The sequence below is a fragment of the Protopterus annectens genome, chromosome 7.part0 (genome assembly GCF_019279795.1).
Source record: "Protopterus annectens isolate FY-2018-M chromosome 7.part0, PAN1.0, whole genome shotgun sequence".
Taxonomy (NCBI): domain Eukaryota; kingdom Metazoa; phylum Chordata; order Ceratodontiformes; family Protopteridae; genus Protopterus; species Protopterus annectens.
The window spans coordinates 852,459,618-852,474,979 of NC_056739.1; the positions used below are offsets into that span (position 1 = coordinate 852,459,618).

At 42.1% G+C, this 15,362-nt stretch overlaps 1 protein-coding gene across 2 annotated transcripts in view; it reads right to left on the reverse strand.

The window, feature by feature from the left end:
* IARS1 (isoleucyl-tRNA synthetase 1) overlaps positions 1 to 15,362 on the reverse strand; it is a 1,809,950-nt gene that overhangs the window by 1,242,849 nt on the left and 551,739 nt on the right. The gene's annotated exons all lie outside the window — the stretch shown is intronic.

Below are 15,362 nucleotides of genomic sequence, written 5' to 3' on the forward strand. Positions count from 1 at the left end.
TGTTGGAACCCATGTAGGACACAGTCTGGGATGTTATCAGGTCCCATAGATGCTGTGCTTCTGGCCTTAGAGAGGGCAGTTACGGCATACTCTTTAGAGACACAAGGTAAGGGACAGGTGGGTAGGGATGTCATGGGGGTACATGTGGTGGAGACAGAAGAGTGAAGTAATCACAGAACCTGTTGGCCAACAGGTTAGCTATGCCCACAGGCTCAGTACAGCACAAATCTGGGCCTTTCCTTTTAGATTACGGATGTAACTATAGAATGTCTTGTGGTTGTCCTTTGGTGAGGAAGCTAATTTGGACTTGTTCTTTGCTTTGGAGGACTTCTCAAGAAGTCTTACTTGCTTGTTTAAGCTGAGGTGGGAGAATTTCCAGTTTAGGAGGGCTCGATCCCTCTTACTATTAGACAGCAATTTTTTTCTCTTACTGTAAAAGCTTGTTAATGGCAGTTGTCCACCAGGCAGGTTTGCTCTTCCATGGGGAGCTTGTTTTGGTCGTATCAGGTATGGCCGAGTCAATGCAGTCTATATAGGTGCTTGTACAAAGCGTTGGTGTAGAGCTCTGCATATCTGCCACTCCCATCTGAGAGAGGAGGTGCAATGAAGCTATTTATACCATCCCATAAGAGGTTATAATCTGGTTTGGAGAAGTTTTTTAGTTTAGTTGCTGCTAGGGGGGGTTAGGTGTGACAGTTACTTTGAATGAGACCGATTTGTAGTCAGATCTCACCAGGGAGGACCTCACAGTGGGGGTGCTACAGTGATCCCCCATATTAGTGAGCACCCCTTGTGGGAGTGTTCACCAGCTGGTCCAGGGCATTGGAGTTAACGAAGCTGAGGAACCTTTGAGCAAGTGAGTTTGAGCAGGAGTAATTTACCCAGTCAATGGATGACTAGTTAAAGTTGCCCCAAAACCATCGTACTTGGATGCATCTTGATAGATTCAAGTAGATCCAACTAGGCAGAGTGGGTGTCCTGATTCATGGATGGGGGTCATGTAGCTGGTAATGACTTGAACAGGTGTCCTACCAACAGTTAATTGCATCTGAAGGGTCTCCAAGGAGTCATACTGTTCAACCAGTCTGGAGGTGTATTTATCTAATAAATATTGATACGCCGCTTCCTTTAGTTTTCACACCTTCAGTTTGAGGACTGAAGGTGTGAAGGAGGTGTAACCTGGTATTACTGGGGTGCTCTCCACAGCCTTCAACCACGCCTCTGTGACTGCACAAATGTCTGTGTCATCCAAGGTGAGGACAGCTTCCAGTGAGTGCAGTTTCATGTTGAGACTCCTAGCGTTTAGCAGCATAACCTTGAGGTTGTTGTTAGATGGGGTTTTTACGTTAAGAATTTTGTTCTTGAGACAATGCCTACAAAAAGGCACTAAGGGGGTGGCAAGAGCCTTAGCCAGTAGCCGAAATCCCAGGGGTGACAGGTGAAGACCATCTCTGGCAAAGCATCGAGAGGTCTGTCGAGCATGTCATCCCAGGCTAACAGATAGTGGATCCTGTTAGAATGACAACAGAAGTTAAGCCAGTTACTGAAGTCATGATTTTCTGGTTGTACTGAGTCATCATCCTAGGTGAAGGTGAAATGCTGCTTAAAGCTAGGGACATACCTGCCTGAGACATAGTCCGAGAGCTCAGTCTGATCTCTCTTCATATGTCCAGAGAGGTACATCTTAAGTCGTTCACATAAACATGGACTATGACGGAGTCATAACAGTACCTGTCGACAGACTTGACTGCATGTGTGATATAGCATTATTCTGGTCCCCTGACAGACAGCTGACCGTGACCTTTTCCTTATCCAGCCTGGCAAGAGGAACATCAGTATCCCACGAAGGAATCACCTATGACTAATATGTTGATTTTGCGATTTGCCTTAAGGGTTTGATTGGTGAGACACTGGTGCGTGAGCTATTATGTGTATTGTGTTCTGCAGAGGAAGTAGTGTGTGTAGCATGCTTGTGTTTGTGTTTTGGGACGTCTCTGGTGTTTAGGTATGTTTCTGGTGAGGACCTCCGCATATGTAGGTATGTGTGATGTGGGTTCGGGGCAACCTCATCTCATCGTATTTCTCTGCCAAGACTCTTAACCCTCCCCCCTGATGACCATCCTGTTTCCATACTTGCTTTCATCTCCTTCACTTTGTCTCATGACAATGACCTTACCGATAACCATTTTGCTACACTGCTAAACTTCCTCCCCACCAGTTATTCTCATTGTCAGTCCTGCCTGCTTCCTCTTTCACAGTGCTGCACCAGTGTGTGTGTGTGTGTGTGTGTGTGTGTGTGTGTGTGTGTGTGTGTGTGTGTGTGTGTGTGTGTGTTTTTAATTTAGCAATTTGTTAACCACATAAATTAAGCATCAATAATTCAAAGTAGCCAACCAACTTTTTTTTTTAAGGAGGAGGAGGAGGAGGAAATGGAAGTCCATATAGGCAGGAGAGAATATATGAACACCTCAGAGAGAGCGAGCAGAGAGCAGGATTTTGAATACCAAACCCTGGAGGTGTTGGGCAGAAACCTTGACCACTGTACTGCCATCTTTCCTGTACTTTTCTTACAGGCCTTAATTATGCTCTCCATTTTACCTTCTGTTCTTATCTGGCTGTGTGGACCCTCCTTCCAATTTCCTTCCAGCTCTCCTTGGGGTAATGAATCTTGCATGCCCACAGCTAGGTACATCACCCCTTCATCACTTGTCCTCACCACAACAAACAAAGATGGCTTGGCGCATGACTGGAAGTACTAATAGGCAGGACAGAGTTTGTATAGGAAAATGGGGAACAACAAGCATCTACGCTGGACAACACAAGACACTTAACATGCTTCTAGGAACAAGATGGGAAGAGTCATAATCCAGTCCATGGAAGACATTAACAAGAGAGTCTTTCCAAAGGATTCCAAATAAGCAAAAGCTACATAGGGGGAAAGACTCAAATCTTATTCGCCTCTTATACAAACAGCCACCTACTCCTCTGAAGCACACCTCCCAAATAATAAGAGGGGGAGAAGCAAAGTCTAGCTCATGAATGGATGGGTCCAAACACAAAAAATACATAGGAGCTCAAAAGCATGATGGGGGAATACCTGCAGTTAGGTGGCATGACTCCAGCACCTACAGAAACTGCCAGAGGCAGTGCTGAAACATGAGAGGCTGGAACATGGTATAGTGCTGTCATCGGAATGTTTCCTAAGGTGTGCTCCTGCACCCAGAAAAACAAGTCCCACCCAATGTGAAAGACCAGTCAACTGTCTAATGTCTGTTTCATGGGGGCCCTGCAGATGCAGGAGGACTCAACGAAACTTTCTAGATCCTGTAAAGTGAGTCTAGACTTGGGGGAGGGAGACATGCTTAGACTCATCAATCCCATCAAGTGTGCCAACATTTATCATGCACTGAGGATGTATTGGACTTTTCAGGGCAGCAGCAGGTCAATTCTGGGTATGCCCCAGATATTAAACTACAGGAGAGGTAGTGCTTGCCAAAACCAAAGGACATACCCCCACGGTGGCTGTCAGGGCTGCACTTGTCATATTACTTTTTCTACTTTTAACAGTGAATGCAAGTTCAAATCCTTGCTTTTTGAGAAGAAGCTGGTGAACTGAAAAGGAGTATGATGCAGCCATGAGTGTGGAACTCATAGGAGGAGGGCAGTAACGATGTCAGTTCTTGAAGTCTGCCAGTCCCATAAGTTGATCCAACTCTATCAGGGGTTCACACATGGGGCCCTTCATGCTTCAACCACTTCCATCTTCATGGAGCTGAAGTAGGCCTCAAGTTTATGCCTTATCTGTCTACTGGCAGATTGAAACGCTGGCACTAAGGGCAATGCCCAACCTCCACTTCACACCCAAGCAAGAGAGAGAGAGTGCAAAGGCACTGGCTTGTGTTCTAAAATAATAAACATTTGCAACATTTCCACTTCTCTAACATCAAATGCGAGAACTCTGTGATGAACAGTAGGAGTAAAATCCAAACTGAGTGACTAGCACAAGAGAACTGAAAAACATAGGGGGGAGTTAGGCATGATCTAGTTAAATGTGTGCACCACAAGGCCACACATTCTCAAACAAGGAAACAAGACAGAACTAAAGATTTACCAAAGCAGGGAAAACAGAACATGAAACCATAAGAGATGCTCACAAAAGAACACTTCCAAAGTCAAAAAAGCTGTTTACCCACCATATTTTCATAAAAATGTTCTGAACATGATAAACAGCACACACAAACTTTTTTTTTTTTTTTTTTTTTTTTACTACAAAAGAAAACATAATACACCAATGAATTCTATATAAACAATGGCTATCCTCAAATGAAGATTGTATCCTTTAAAAGAGAAGCGCATGACTGATTTCTCATTGCCATTAAACCTCAATGTAACACATGACTTATCAGCAAAGAATACTCTTTCAAAAAATATGAGTTTCTCTTACTGTTAACACTGCCTGAAAACGCATGAAAAAGTGACAAGAATATAAAAAAAAAACTTTAACGGACTTCCTGTGTAAAAATTAAGCTGGTTCCTGCAAGAAATATAAAAGCCTCACTAACCGGTCACTCTTCTGGTCTTAAGTACTGTACTAGTACAATTGATTATCAATACTTTCTGTTTTTATGGTCCATTATTTCATGTTGACCTAATTAAATAATACTGGCTGAGGAACAAAGTGAAACCTTTTTTTGCTTCTTAAGTATATACATTTAACAGACTGACTTCCTTAAAGTACTTTTGTTCTATTTATATACATACAGGAAATCGAAGGAGCAACGTCTCATCATTTACAACATAACCTTAATTACAAATTCAGAAATGGACTCTGAAAAAGAACAAAACAAATTACAGAAAAAAAAAGTCTGGTGAACCCAACACCAAGCAGAACTGCGGATTTTTGTCTTAAAAGTCATAAAATAACAAAGCAAACACAAAGTAAACACTTTCACAAAAGCAAATACTGCAAAACGATTTATCCTATAAAGTAATGGAGGAAACAAAGTTCATAGAAAGCATATCTAAAAGAATTTAAGTGCTTCTATACATGTGAGGTGAACTCTAATTCAAGTGAAGCACACACACGTACAGAGTTTGCCATCACAATGAGATGCACCCTCATCAACAGCAGTGTTGCCATCTATCTAATCCAAGTTCCAGAGTGGTCAGTCTAAGCCTCCATCTGCTATATGAATGAAATGCATCCTGACAAGTCACCTGTGGTCACTTCATAAAACAATGTTCACAAATGGGCATTGTTTTAAAACAGCAGCCCCTGATGTGCAGTACAAGGCCTGCCCAATCCCTGCCCAACAGTCTGCACGTGGCAATTTTTTTCTCCAGACTTGAATAAACATGAAGACAGTTCGGAAGTCCACATGAATATTCATCCAGTATTCCTGGCATACGGTGAACATACAAAAGGGAACAGTTTTAAGTAGATGGCTGTTTTTACGGACTAGCTTAATATAAGTTTCTTTCTTTCTTTTTTTTATTTTATTTTCTCATGTCATACTAAGTTCTGGTTCTGTGATGTATCGCATATGAAAGGAAACGTTCATATTACTTTACAAATGTTCCATCAGATTGTGGCATCTAATGCTTTACTTTGGAGTTTTGTGGATTTTAATAGATAGTTTAGCATGTACGAAGTTGTAGTCTACACTTTGACACTCTAGCTCACAATTCCTTTTTTCCCTGCGCTTTTAATCTGTTTTGACAAAACGTGCAGATATCCTATGCATAGTGTCTGCAAACACATGATTTTCTGAAGAGCTGATACGCTAGGTCACAAATATTCCCCTGTTTTCCTTGTGCTTTTTGCAGGGGGGAGCCCCCCTGCACTCCCATGTACATAAATAAAAAACAACTCAGAGATCACACAACTTTTAGGAAGAATTAGCCAATGAATATTTATAACATCATAGGCAAATCTGCATGACATGTCAGTCATGCATCATTTGCATGCTACATCACAGCCATTAGTCATGTCAATCTGGCCACGATCATTCCTGCGCAAAAATGGTAGTGGGGGGTACTGTTGTAAAACATCGTCCACAAATTATCAAAACTTTCTAAATGCAAACAGCATTCCGCAGTAAAAATATCACAGCAAATGTCACTGACATCAGATGGATAAAGCCCTGAATATATCTCACCAGACCAGATTCAGACTGTCGCAAGACACTGATAGTTCAGCAGGGAAGATAGGTGTGAATATCCTGGGGTGGTAGGTCGATGCTGGAGAAGCATCATCCCCTAGTCTCTGCAGGAAGATGGAATCCAATAATATGATGCTGGGCTTGGGGAAGGTGGAAGAAGCAGAGTAGCAAGGACGTGCCCTACAGCCAGGGGTGGGCTTGCACTCACTGCTGTCCTGACATTGCTGGTCCACTCTATGTAGGATAGCACTGGCACACAAGAGTTGGGTGACAGGCTAATAACAATCTATAACACTGGTGGATGACAGCCTGACAGCTCATCTTACTACTAGCCTGGCAGAGAACCTAACCCTGAACAACCATAGGCAGCAGCTCTCCCTTATGGCAGACCCTCCCAGCATAGGGAACACCAGGGCTGCTGCCAAGAAGGAACTTGCAGGGGGATTACTGGGTTGCTAGAAGCAGTTGGATAACTGCAGTCGTGGAGAAAATAATGCAAAAAAAAGCAAAGTGTGCAGGGGAGCAAGCTCCCCCTTCCCACAACCACAACTGTACATACCCACGCACCCACACTCCTGCTACTTGTATACCAACTTTGAAGTCTGTCCTTCCACAGAGAAGCTGGCTGGTCACACACTCGCTCTCTCAAGCGCTCACACACACTTGCTCGTACACACACACACACACACACACACTAGTTGCTCTAGTGTTTTGTAAGCAACCCCTACCACCACATGAAACTGTATATTCCTCCCCTTTTCCATGTCTACCCCCCCCCCCCCATTGACAAGCAGCACAGGTTGAATCTCTGCTAGACAAAAAACTGGGAGACTGACAGCTTGACAGGCATGAATGAGGGGTTTTGTCTGGACAGTGACCCTATCCATATGGAAAACCAGATTGGGTTCCCCCGCCATAAGAACTTGTAAGTGAGATACACATCTTGCAGATGTCAAACCAAGAAGTAGGGCACAGGACAGTTTTCCAAATAATGAATCTCAAATCAGCCAAAGGGGCAAATTGGTTTGCAGGAAAGTTTTGTCTGAAACACCTTTTTTTTTTTTTAAAACTGTTCAACCAAAAACAAGGAAGAAAGAGGAAAATCTATGGGCCTACAGAAGCTGAAATAACCTCAAGATGAACCCTGCTGCACGCATAAGAAAGGTCAGAAGATAGTAACTCACAAATACTTCAGCAACAGGGATGAAAAATCCTTCACTGAACCTTATTTATTGGCTAAGCACCAACTAGAAAATATTTTCCATTTGCCAAAATATGACTTTCTAGTAGCAGGCTTTCTTATCTCCTTTAGTACCTACTAAATGTCCTCATGAAAAAGCTATCAAAATTTAATCATCCAGGCAGTTAGCTGAAATTTCATGATGTTGGTGTATATCAAATTGCCCTTGTCCCGTGCGAGTAAATCCAGTCTGTGAAGAAGCTTGTGGTAATTGCCCTTGGCCAATTCCATAAGAAGGGTGAACAAGTTCTTCCTGGGCCAAAGGGCAGTCACTACAATGATTTTTGGCGAATCTTTCCAAATCTTCAGAAGTGTCTTGAAAATCACTAGAAAGGGTGTAAAAGCATATAGGAACATTCTTGACAAAAGGGGGCGAAAGAGAGAGAAGATTATTAAAAGGACAACTACACCCACAGACTCAAAAAACATGTTTATTTTATCATGGTTTGGTGTTTCCTACATTTTAACACCACTCAGGGACTATTTAGAAATTTTTAGATATTTTTATACGCAATTTCTGACTCTGACCACATGGGGTCTGGCATTTTGAAATAATTCTGTTTAGTCTGCCTCTAAGTATCCCAGAATGCACTGTTTGTCTCTAAAAAATTGCATCAGATCTGCAACGTTTTCCTAAAGCTCCTGTCATTCCACTGGTTTAAATGACTACTTCAAACACAAGCAGTGCAAATGCTACATAACAGAACTGAAAAGTGCATTTTATTCCTCTTTCTTCTCAGAAATGCTAACTTGATTTCTTTTGTGAAAGCTGAAATCTAGTTCTTCAAGGCATCTCCCCTTCACACCTACCATCCCTAGCTGTCAAAGAGCTAAGGGTAATTTGAACCATTATCTGCATGTGATTGACAGCTCACAGCAGGTGATCAGACTAATGTACTATTTTCTTGTCAGCCTTTCCTTCCTTACAGTGGGAGAATTTTTTTGTTGCACTCCTCCTGTCAAATTTAGAACCAAGCTCCATAGCACTGGGAATAATCACCGTTTTGCAAACCATCAAACTCCCACTTTTTTTTCCTTCCTGTTTAGTTAAATAACTAACAAATCATGCACTATAAACACAAAATATTTCACAGCCTTGCATGACAGCACCCACATGCTTTTTTAAGTGGTAATTTAAGAAAATTACTGTACTGCATACTTCTTGTGATCTGATGTAGTGTTGTCGATTAATTGTGACAGACATCTGCTTCTTATGTAAAAACATGCAATTAATGTCTACGCATGGTCATTGCAAATTTATGCTCTTAATTTTTGCAGTTGTTACTGTGCTTCTACCTGTACTTTGTCACATATCGGTAGGTCTCCTCAGAAAAGTGAGATTATAGTTTGACATTTTTGATACGTTAAGAGTGGGCTGGGCAAGGCAGCTTTGACATCACAATGTGGGAGGTCCACTGGCTCTTCTATACAGCACCCAAATCAGGCAGGAATTACATCACTTCGGGGGAGGAAATGTCCCGGTAGCTAGAGCAAGAGCTCTGGCAGATGTGACATCATTTCAGAGCCAGCTAGAGGTTTTTCAACTTGGTTTTCATAGTGAAAGTAACAGTACATAAAGGTAGGAAGCCTAACAAGGAAAACAGTTGAGTGGATTAGTTTTTAAAGCTGCACGGGTGATTTTCCGAGGCTGTATCAACGAACAGGGACTAAAAGAGACAGTAGGTTGATCAATCTGCTTTAATATCCCATTGTTGTACTTTAAAGACTTTTGGCATTTGGTTAAAGACTCTGCACAGATAAACTATATAAATAATGAAAAATGTGAACAACTTGCATTCTGCAACAGACCACCACCGGGGGTACACACTTTGTGAAATCTCTTGGTACACTAGACAGTTCAAAGGGTAATGCAGATAACTGATACTGTGACAGATAACTTCAGGAGATGCCTACAGTATTTGTGTACAGCCGGAATGTGATGGGAAGAATCTTTGCAGTCTTAGTTTAGATCAGTATGTATGCAAACGTTTAAGAAGCTTTCCATGGGCTTGCACGTGTATAAATACTAAGCACGTGTGCAACCAGACTGCCATTTTGTAGAGAGCTGTTGAGATGCATGCATGTATGGTCTGTCAGCTGATCAGTTTGTTTATATTTTATGTTGCTGCTATCCATCCTGATGTGTTTCTATATAATAAAGCATATAAACGAACTACCCCGTCTGTTCATCTTGAATCACAACACAGGATGAGTGACATGGTGTCAGAATGGGATCCAGAATCAAAACCAAGAGGCACTCAGTTAATGCTGGAGGAACATAGAGGAATGGATCATCCTTACTGCACATACAGCTTGCAAAACAGTTCAGAAACTAATTCTAGGTACTAACACTTGCTTAAATGATTTCCTACTCAAAGAATATAAAACGAAGCACACAGAACGCTCAAACAAATTTCTAGTTAAACAAAATGTCCAAAACAGTGACATATTAACAAAAATATTTGAAATAGTCACAAAAATGTTTGTAACAATGTCCGAATCGCATAAAATGTATAAAATAAGGAAAATTGCCACATTATTTCCCTTTGTGCTACTTTTTAGCATTAAATTAAAGCTATTCAAAATAAACGAAGTATACAAAGTGTTTGCAAGTTTGTGCAGTATTAGTGTAGTTACTTCACACAAAACAGCCATTTTAATGCATATTTCACAAAGTACAGTACTTCAAAAAGTCTAATGTGCATTTGAAGGAATGCTATTACAAGTACTTGGTGTGTGCATGTTCGTACATAACTACAAGGGCCATATTTACATTGCATTTCAACATACTTTGTTGGCATGGCTGAAGGATTTAGCAAACCAGCTCCACTTGTATTTGATAATAATATCGCAGAGAACTGTAGACTGTTTGTGCAAGAGTACGATATTTTCCTATAAGCTGCATTTTCTGACAAAGATGCACATACAAAGGCATTTATTCTGCTTAATTCAGCTGGTTCAGAAGCCGCAGAATGACAGCATTCATTTGTGTATGCACCTGCTGTGTTTGCTGGGGAGGGGGGAACTGCCATACCGTGGTACCGGCTGGATCAAGGGAAGCCCGAATGCTTAAAACGTAAATTCAGAGAAATATGTAAACCCCAAACGAATATTACGATGGAAAGGCACTTATTTTACACAAGGGATCAAAAGCCTGGGGAAACTTTTGCAGCATATAGAAGTGACTTGAGAAACACAGCTAAAATGTGCAGATTTGGTGATTTATGGGATGAGTTGATAAAAGACAGACTTGTGTGTGGCATTAAAGATGATACTGTGAAAAAGATTTTGCTGCGTTATAGTGATTTTACTTTGAATAAGGCCACTGAGATTCTTCAGATATACGAGTTCACAGAAAAAAGTACAGTTGTGTACACTTACCATAAATGTAGATGAGCGTATTCACTGCTGCAGTCATTACATTTGGGTAATCTGCTGGCAGGTTGCTCTCATTCGGCCTGAATAACAAAGTCATGGGTCCTGCGTCAGTTGCTGTCTCCTCTTCCATGACGTTTGGTCGTCAGGGGTATAAAACATGCAGCCAACGCCATTTTATTCAGTTTTTCTTGCCCCAGATGTCAGGTGCCCCCCAAATGGGGAGTATATATATATATATATATATATATATATATATATATATATATATATATATATATACACACACATATATATATATATATATATATATATATATATATATATATAGAAAATTAAATATATGTAAATATACTTTTAGCAACATAAACTTTACCTTCATCTAAAAGCAAATACACCACAAAGGCTTTAGTATATAGTGAAAGAAAGAAAAGTAGAGAAAAAGGGGATGGCGGGTGGGTAACCCGGACTGCAACAGTGAATGCACTCGCACATCTACATTTATGGTAAGTGTACACAACTGTACTATGTTCTTCGTGTTTCACTGCTGCAGTCATTACATTTGGGTAGAATCCGAAAGCTATGGATGGGAGGATGGAACTACATAGCATTAGGAGCGGCTATAATGCCCTGCGGAACTGCAGTGGCAAAGCCTGCCCTGTATTTGGAGAAGAGAGGCAAATGATAATGCTTTGTGAAGGTATGAACAGAGCTCCAAGTAGCAGCCTCTAGAATGTCTTTGGTTGGAACCCCTCTGAGAAAAGCTGCTGAGGTAGAGGAAGCCCTGGTGGAATGTGACTTGCTCCCCTTGGGCACAGGTTTACCATGGTGCAAGTAGCAGAAACGAATGCAGTGGCTTATCCACTTAGAAATAGTCTGCTTGGATATAGCTTTCCCCTCTAACCCTGCAGCAAATGCTACCAGTAGTCGCTCAGACTTTCTTAGAGATTTGGTCCTGTTTAAGTAGAATCTTAGTTGTCTGTGTACATCCAATGAATGCAGAATCTGCTCCCCCTTGTTCTGCGGATCTGGGTAAAATGTTGGCATGTGAATTGTCTGGTTAACAGCCACACTGGATACCACCTTAGGCATAAAAGGATTGGTCCTGAGGGACACCCTGTCCGGGTAAAATGTAATAAAAGGCTCCACGGCCATGAGAGCCTGTAGTTCTGAAACCCTTAAGTACAGAAGAAGTAATTAGGGACCTGGGGACCCAAGTTGATAGCAATCTCTCATTTGACAACCACGTGGCCAAAGTGGTTAGAAGAACATTTTATATAGCCCACCTAATCATGAAGGGATTCACATCTAGATCAGGGGAGGTCATCGTGCCTCTTTACTCATCCCTCATCAGTCCCTCATCAGGCCCGTAATTGAGTACAATGCCCCTTTTGGGATGTACCTTACCAGACACCTGCAGCAACTGGAAAGACCCCAAAAGTACCTCACTAAGAGGATCAAAGGGCTCAAACAGATGCCATATGCTGCCCGGTTAAAGAAACTCAAGCTCTACTCAGTGGCATACTGCCTGCTCAGAGGCGATCTGTGCCCGACGTATAAAGCCATGTCCAACCCAGAATTAATGGACATGCTGCACCTCAGAAAATCCAAATCCCATCGAGCTACACGCTCGAGAGACTTGAACCTCAGCACTGAAATAAATAGGACATGCTGGAGGGACAGATTCATAACCCAGAGGCTCCCTTCACTCTGGAATAAAATCCCAGTCCAGGTTAGGCAGAGTCCCTCATTGACTCTCTTCAAGAGGAATCTTGATGAGTGGATGGGAGATCGTAGGTTTACCCCAGGTATCACTTCTGTGTCACTGTTAGACAGAGGCACAGTATACTAACATCGAAAAAGGGCATAGCAAAATTAATTTAAAATGGGTGGAGAAAGCCAAACACACTCTGGCTAGGCTTATAAATGCCCTAGGGCAGATAGCCTAGTATGAACCTATGAACCTTCTTGCTGAAGTGATTGCCAAGAGGAAAGCTGTTTTCCAAGACAGAAATTTTATATCCATAGTAGCTGCTGGTTCAAAAGGAGGCAGGGTGAGTTTCTCCAGCACAAAGTTGAGGTCCCATGCAGGAGTTGGTGATCTTCTGGGAGGCCTTAAATTTTTGGCCCCTCTAAGATACTGTTTAAGCAGAGGATGAGAGAAGAAGGGAGGCTCTGTGATAATTTTGGGGAGAGGCAAACAGATCTGTGTCTGGGCTCCCCCATTTCTGTGTTAACATGCTGAAGATTTGTGGATCCAGTTTCCATTCGTGCGGGTCCATAAGATTTCTGCTTAGGTCTGCCAGAGTATTTTGTTTTCCTGGCAGGAATTGAGCTTGAAAATGTATTTGGCAAGTCAAAGCTGTGTTCCACAATGCCATGGCTAGTCTGCAAAGGGGGTAGGAATATGTACCCCCCTGCTTGTTTATGTACCACATAACCATGGTATTGTTCGTCTTTATCAATAGTTGTCCTGGATGAAGTAAAGTCCTTGAAGGCTGTCAGAGCATTCTGAACAACTAGCATCTCTTTCTGGTTGATAGCAGATGCATTTGTTTTGGACTCCATTTGCCCTGAATGCATCTCGCCGCCAGGTGGGCCCCCCAAACATAGTCTGATGCATCTGTAGTTAGGGTTTGAGTGGCAGAGGGTAGAGTGAATGACAGTCCCTTGTTTTGGTGACATGTCTCTGCCTACCAAAGAAACTCTTGTTGTAGACAGGGAATGAGAGGAATCATTGTTACCAGACTGACAGTGTTGACTCCATAAACTTTTTAGGTACCATTGTAGTTTCCTCATATGCAGTCTCGCATATGGAATTAGTAGAATGCAGGATGCCAAGAAGTTGCAAAAAAACTCTGCCTCAGAATGCAGGATGCCATGAACCCCAAAGCCTGTAGAATTTGTCTTGCAGGTAACTGGGTTTTTGTTGCCATTTGTTTGAAGTATGTTGTCAGTTGCCTTTGTCTGTTTGGCGTAAGGTAAGCCATCTGGGCAGTTGTATTCAAGCCTGCACCCAGGAATGTAATTATCTGAGAGGGTATCAGTTGGGATTTCTTTTCGTTTATTGTGTATCCTAGGCATGTTAGAAGCCTTTTTACAAACACTAGATGTTGAAGAAGAGTGTCCTTGTCCTCTGCTTGAATGAGACAGTCGTCCAGATAAGGATAAATTTGTATGCTTCTTTGTCTGCAGAATGCAATTACTGGAGCCAGGCACTTTGTAAAGACCCTGGGTGCAGTAGATAAGCCAAAGGGAAGTGCAGAGAATTGGTAATGCAAAAACCTGCCTTGAAGCGGAGGTATCTTCTGCAGGATTCCCTTATTGGGATATGCAGGTATGCCTCTTTTAAAGTCTAGAGTCACTAACCAAGCGTTCCTGGCCAGCATAGGCAGGAGCTGTTGTAAAGTCAGCATTTTGAATTTTGGAATGTCCAAGAAAGTGTTCAAAATCGATAAGTCTAGTATTGGACGCCAGGCATTGTCTTTTCTGGGTACCAGAAAAAGTCTTGAATAAAAACCTTGTCCTTTTTCTTTTTGTGGTACTGGTTGAATAGCCCCTATGTATCCATGAGGGACATAACTTGTTTCTGAGCCTCAGTCCACTGATTTTGTGGCAGATCTGGCCAACCGTTTGGAATTGGCAAAGTATGGAAATGAAATCTGTACCCCTGGGATACTATGTTTAATACCACTTGTCCTGGGTAATTAACTGCTAATTTTGAGCATGAAGGGCTAGTTTTCCCCCAAGGGGGCTGCCAAAAGATAAGTGCTTGGTGAAGGTAGAGGAAAAGTCATTGAGACTGCTTACTGTAGGGTTGTGCTTTGTTTCCTCCAGATTTGGAGGTGGAGGCACCCCATTGCTTTGACCTTTAAGAACTCTGTGATTGGTATCTGGAGCCTTTTGTGCGCCTGGATTTACCTTGAGTGGCTCTGTTGGACACAGGAAAGGACCAATTTTTAGTAGGCCAGTGCATACTGAACCTGGGTGGCTGCACTTGCAATAAATCTTTTACAGTTTGCATAGATTTAGCTTCGTCTTCCATTGTCTTTAAAACCTCTTCTGCCTTATCATGCTGCAAGGGGGCATCCAACAATTTAGCTTTAACATGATCATGCAGATTTTGCTCCTTGAGCCAGGCATGCCTTCTAATCACAGATCCATTAACTGCGGCCCTGCAAGAGGCCTCCAAGGAATCAAAACCACATTGCAAAGTATGCTTTCCAACCTGTTTTGCTGAATGCAATAATTCCTGTAATTCTTTATTTTCCACACAATCAGAAATCAACATCATTTTCTGTTTCAAGTAAGCCCATAACATGCTGTTGATATTTAAGCATATGAAACTGGCAGTTTAAGGCCCTAATTGCCAAGGTTGCAGACGTATAAACCTTATTTCCCCATCTATCCAGCGCCCTGGAATCTGTCAGAGGGGGGTAGGATTTTTGGCTGTAGTGGCCTTTACACCCTTGGGACCCTGTGAAATAGTCTCAGGATCAGCAGCAGGATTTTTGAATAGAAATTTGTGGGAGTCAAGAACCCTGTAATATCTGTCTGGTTTACTAGGAGCCGGACTGTAAGGAATC